Source organism: Bombina bombina, chromosome 2 (assembly GCF_027579735.1).
Source record: "Bombina bombina isolate aBomBom1 chromosome 2, aBomBom1.pri, whole genome shotgun sequence".
Taxonomy (NCBI): Eukaryota; Metazoa; Chordata; class Amphibia; order Anura; family Bombinatoridae; genus Bombina; species Bombina bombina.
This window is the reverse complement of record NC_069500.1, coordinates 125,807,152-125,813,560: the sequence shown is the minus strand read 5'-3', so window position 1 is coordinate 125,813,560 and position 6,409 is coordinate 125,807,152.

Sequence of the window (6,409 nt, the reverse complement as noted above, 5' to 3'; positions counted from 1 at the left end):
ATGTATATATTCATATACATATTTAATTATTGTTAAGCGATATGCCCCCTGCGCAGCACTAGGTGGTTTGCTGTGCCTATCGGCATGAGAACAAGGCTCCCATTAAAGCCTATGGAAACACGCTCTCTTGAGCGCTTGGCTTCCGGGCAATGCGAACCTGAGGTTGCTTTCGCATTGTGCCTCACTTGTAATACGTGCGCAGGTATTACTGAGTGGATCGCAAATATCACACTCCACTCGTAATCTAGCCCTAAATAAATATATTCTATTTTCATTTATAAGGGGTCTGGATAATGACATTCATTACATTACACCCCCAATTTTTTTTTTTATCAATGTGTAATAAAGTTTATTAAATAGTAACTCCAAAATGTATAGTAAACTAGTAAGCTTTTTCCTGGGACTTGTAGCATTTTGGAATAATTATCTATCCATATTGCGCCCCCCCCCCCCCCCCCCCCCGAAATTGTTTTTTGCGGACAACTATCATTGGTGACCCTGGGAAACCACTATCTATACAACTCTAGCAACTTTTACAAATATAGTTGATAGCTATAAACACATAACTTCTTTATAACTTCTTTATAAATGTATAAGAAAATAGCAGCTAGTGGTACAATTTAATTCTTGAGCTTATTCAAGTTTTCTGTGCAGACTTTGCCTTCAAACTACTAGTAGTACATCAGAAAATTATCTTTGATTGCAATTTATATTATGTATCCCTAATGCACACTGTGGGTAGACAGTTCTAGCAGTAGTGAGAAATATATTCCCTGTAATGTGAGTGTTGCAGGTCACTAGCTCCCCTGGGGCCCCTGATGAGTCTACTTCAAAAGGTGTCCCTACTTGATCTTAAAGGGGCATTGAACTCAAACCAATATCACATATAAAATAGTGCTATGTAAACATTTCAAATATGTTTTTAATTTTTTTTTAATACATCTTTTTATGCATTTTTAAATATATACAAAGGAAAAGAAAAGTAATTTTGCCTCGTAGGGCAAGCTCTTTGCAATAACAAGGAGGATACAACCAGGAAAAAAAAACATTGAGATAAGAAATACAAAAGTAAATAATGAGCTTATCAATGTTTATATTTATCTTTACATAAATTCTGTAAATTTATACAGAACTTAAATATTCTTAAATTAATTAGCCAGATTTTCCTCTCTCTAATTCCCATCTTTGTGAAAAGAAAAGAGATGGTTAAAATTGCGGTATCTATCTGCTGTAAACAGGGAGCCCTCTTTTAGATTATGTATATGTGATATAGTCAAAAAAACTTTTCTCAGATTCAGAAATGAAGTCCTACCCTTCAAAAAATATGTTTCATCTTGATGTATAATATCCTTCAATATATTCTGGAACTTATTAGCTATAGGAATTTTATAAACTGTATTTAGAAGGGCAATTGGTATGTAGGATTCCATTTTCTCAGGTTTCTTATTAGGTTTTAAAATAAAAGTAGTAAATGAGTCAATAAATGAGCTTAGAAATTCTGGCCTAGATTTGGAGTTCGGCGGTAAAAGGGTTGTTAACGCTCCGCGGGCTTTTTTCTGGCCGCACCATAAATTTAACTCTGGTATCGAGAGTTTAAACAAATGCTGCGTTAGGCTCCAAAAAAGGAGCGTAGAGCATTTTTACCGCAAATGCAACTCTCGATACCAGAGTTGCTTACGGACGCGGCCGGCCTCAAAAACGTGCTCGTGCACGATTCCCCCATAGAAAACAATGGGGCTGTTTGAGCTGAAAAAAAACCTAACACCTGCAAAAAAGCAGCGTTCAGCTCCTAACGCAGCCCCATTGTTTCCTATGGGGAAACACTTCCTACGTCTGCACCTAACACCCTAACATGTACCCCGAGTCTAAACACCCCTAACCTTACACTTATTAACCCCTAATCTGCCGCCCCCGCTATCGCTGACACCTGCATATTTTTTTTAACCCCTAATCTGCCGCTCCGTAAACCGCCGCAACCTACGTTATCCCTATGTACCCCTAATCTGCTGCCCTAACATCGCCGACCCCTATATTATATTTATTAACCCCTAATCTGCCCCCCTCAACGTCGCCGACACCTGCCTACACTTATTAACTCCTAATCTGCCGAGCGGACCTGAGCGCTACTATAATAAAGTTATTAACCCCTAATCCGCCTCACTAACCCTATCATAAATAGTATTAACCCCTAATCTGCCCTCCCTAACATCGCCGACACCTACCTTCAATTATTAACCCCTAATCTGCCGAGCGGACCTCACCGCTACTATAATAAATGTATTAACCCCTAAAGCTAAGTCTAACCCTAATACTAACACCCCCCTAAGTTAAATATAATTTACATCTAACGAAATTAATTAACTCTTATTAAATAAATTATTCCTATTTAAAGCTAAATACTTACCTGTAAAATAAATCCTAATATAGCTACAATATAAATTATAATTATATTATAGCTATTTTAGGATTAATATTTATTTTACAGGCAACTTTTTAATTATTTTAACCAGGTACAATAGCTATTAAATAGTTAAGAACTATTTAATAGTTACCTAGTTAAAATAATAACAAATTTACCTGTAAAATAAATCCTAACCTAAGATATAATTAAACCTAACACTACCCTATCAATAAATTAATTAAATAAACTACCTACAATTACCTACAATTAACCTAACACTACACTATCAATAAATTAATTAAACACAATTCCTACAAATAAATACAATTAAATAAACTAGCTAAAGTACAAAAAATAAAAAAGAACTAAGTTACAAAAAATAATAAAATATTTACAAACATAAGAAAAATATTACAACAATTTTAAACTAATTACACCTACTCTAAGCCCCCTAATAAAATAACAAAGCCCCCCAAAATAAAAAATTCCCTACCCTATTCTAAATTAAAAAAGTTACAAGCTCTTTTACCTTACCAGCCCTGAACAGGGCCCTTTGCGGGGCATGCCCCAAGGATTTCAGCTCTTTTGCCTGTAAAAGAATAAATACAATACCCCCCCCCAACATTACAACCCACCACCCACATACCCCTAATCTAACCCAAACCCCCCTTAAATAAACCTAACACTAAGCCCCTGAAGATCTTCCTACCTTGTCTTCACCATACCAGGTTCACCGATCCGTCCTGGCTCCAACATCTTCATCCAACCCAAGCGGGGGTTGGCGATCCATCATCCGGTGCTGAAGAGGTCCAGAAGAGGCTCCAAAGTCTTCCTCCTATCCGGCAAGAAGAGGACATCCGGACCGGCAAACATCTTCTCCAAGCGGCATCTTCAATCTTCTTCCATCCGGTGCGGAGCGGGTCCATCTTGAAGCAGGCGACACGGATCCATCCTCTTCTTCCGTTGTCTCCCGACGAATGACAGTTCCTTTAAGGGACGTCATCCAAGATGGTCGGAACAGCCAATAGAATGCGAGCTCAATCTGATTGGCTGATTGGATCAGCCAATCGGATTGAACTTGATTCTGATTGGCTGATTCCATCAGCCAATCAGAAAATTCCTACCTTAATTCCGATTGGCTGATAGAATCCTATCAGCCAATCGGAATTCGAGGGAAGCCATCTTGGATGACGTCCCTTAAAGGAACCGTCATTCGTCGGGAGACAACGGAAGAAGAGGATGGATCCGCGTCGCATGCTTCAAGATGGACCCGCTCCGCACCGGATGGAAGAAGATTGAAGATGCCGCTTGGAGAAGATGTTTGCCGGTCCGGATGTCCTCTTCTTGCCGGATAGGAGGAAGACTTTGGAGCCTCTTCTGGACCTCTTCAGCACCGGATGATGGATCGCCAACCCCCGCTTGGGTTGGATGAAGATGTTGGAGCCAGGACGGATCGGTGAACCTGGTATGGTGAAGACAAGGTAGGAAGATCTTCAGGGGCTTAGTGTTAGGTTTATTTAAGGGGGGTTTGGGTTAGATTAGGGGTATGTGGGTGGTGGGTTGTAATGTTGGGGGGGGGTATGGTATGTTTTTTTTTACAGGCAAAAGAGCTGAAATCCTTGGGGCATGCCCCGCAAAGGGCCCTGTTCAGGGCTGGTAAGGTAAAAGAGCTTGTAACTTTTTTAATTTAGAATAGGGTAGGGAATTTTTTATTTTGGGGGGCTTTGTTATTTTATTAGGGGGCTTAGAGTAGGTGTAATTAGTTTAAAATTGTTGTAATATTTTTCTTATGTTTGTAAATATTTTATTATTTTTTGTAACTTAGTTCTTTTTTATTTTTTGTACTTTAGCTAGTTTATTTAATTGTATTTATTTGTAGGAATTGTGTTTAATTAATTTATTGATAGTGTAGTGTTAGGTTAATTGTAGGTAATTGTAGGTAGTTTATTTAATTAATTTATTGATAGGGTAGTGTTAGGTTTAATTATATCTTAGGTTAGGATTTATTTTACAGGTAAATTTGTTATTATTTTAACTAGGTAACTATTAAATAGTTCTTAACTATTTAATAGCTATTGTACCTGGTTAAAATAATTAAAAAGTTGCCTGTAAAATAAATATTAATCCTAAAATAGCTATAATATAATTATAATTTATATTGTAGCTATATTAGGATTTATTTTACAGGTAAGTATTTAGCTTTAAATAGGAATCATTTATTTAATAAGAGTTAATTAATTTCGTTAGATGTAAATTATATTTAACTTAGGGGGGTGTTAGTATTAGGGTTAGACTTAGCTTTAGGGGTTAATCAATTTATTAGAATAGCGGTGAGGTCCGCTCGGCAGATTAGGGGTTAATAATTGAAGGTAGGTGTCGGCGATGTTAGGGAGGGCAGATTAGGGGTTAATACTATTTATGATAGGGTTAGTGAGGCGGGTTAGGGGTTAATAACTTTATTATAGTAGCGCTCAGGTCCGCTCGGCAGATTAGGGGTTAATAAGTGTAGGCAGGTGTCGGCGACGTTGAGGGGGGCAGATTAGGGGTTAATAAATATAATATAGGGGTCGGCGGTGTTAGGGGTAGCAGATTAGGGGTACATAGGGATAACGTAGGTGGCGGCGCTTTGCGGTCGGAAGATTAGGGGTTAATTATTTTAAGTAGCTGGCGGCGACGTTGTGGGGGGCAGGTTAGGGGTTAATAAATGTAATACAGGGGTCGGCGGGGTTAGGGGCAGCAGATTAGGGGTACATAAGTATAACGTAGGTGGCGGTCGGCAGATTAGGGGTTAAAAATTTTAATCGAGTGGCGGCGATGTGGGGGGAGCTCGGTTTAGGGGTACATAGGTAGTTTATGGGTGTTAGTGTACTTTAGGGTAGAGTAGTTAAGAGCTTTATGAACCGGCGTTAGCCAGAAAGCTCTTAACTCCTGCTATTTTCAGGCGGCTGGAATTTTGTCGTTAGAGCTCTAACGCTCACTTCAGAAACGACTCTAAATACCGGCGTTAGAAAGATCCCATTGAAAAGATAGGATACGCAAATGGCGTAGGGGGATCTGCGGTATGGAAAAGTCGCGGCTGAAAAGTGAGCGTTAGACCCTTTAATCACTGACTCCAAATACCAGCGGGCGGCCAAAACCAGCGTTAGGAGCCTCTAACGCTGGTTTTGACGGCTACCGCCGAACTCCAAATCTAGGCCTCTGTATTTTCTCCAAAATGCATGTTATAAACTGAAGTTGTGTTAGAGCAATAAATTAGATCAACAATTTGTAGTACTCATTAGTTAATTGGTCTGGACCAGCTGACTTATTTAACGAGAGGGATTGAATAACCTTATATACTTCTTCCTCAGAAATAGCTGTTTATCAGATTTAACTGTTCTTCATTAATTCATTTGCATAAAGTCTTTGCAAAAAGCTTCTTTATAGACCTCATCTACTAAAGAATATATATTTTGGAAATATTTACAAAAGGATTCTTTAACTTCCTGTTCTTGAAAACATTTAGCCTCCCCAATTTTGATTGAATGTATATTTTTTATGCTTTAGATCATTTTAATTCAAATTAGCCCAAAAATTTACTATTCTTATTTCAATAATGTATACATTTTAGTGTCTGGATTTAAAGTATGCCATAGATTATTTAAATTATTATTATATATTATTAAATTATTACAAGTTATATCTTTTCTTTTACTGTATTTTATCCCAAAAAATATTTTCTGTAGTTTATCCCAAAATTCTCTATCTCTAATATTTGGGCCATATACATTACACATTACATATACTTTTTGTTCATGCTCCAATTTTAAAACAATATATCTGGAATCCTTGTCTAGTTCTATGCTTAAAATTTTATAATTTAACGCTTTGCAAAGTAATATGACTACTCCCCTCTTTCTACCGACATATGGAGTGGCAATTACCTCCACTTTTCAATTAGTTTTTGTAGTTCATTTCTCTTTAAATGTCTCCTGTATCATCTCTGTTTGTATTTTATGTTTTTAGATG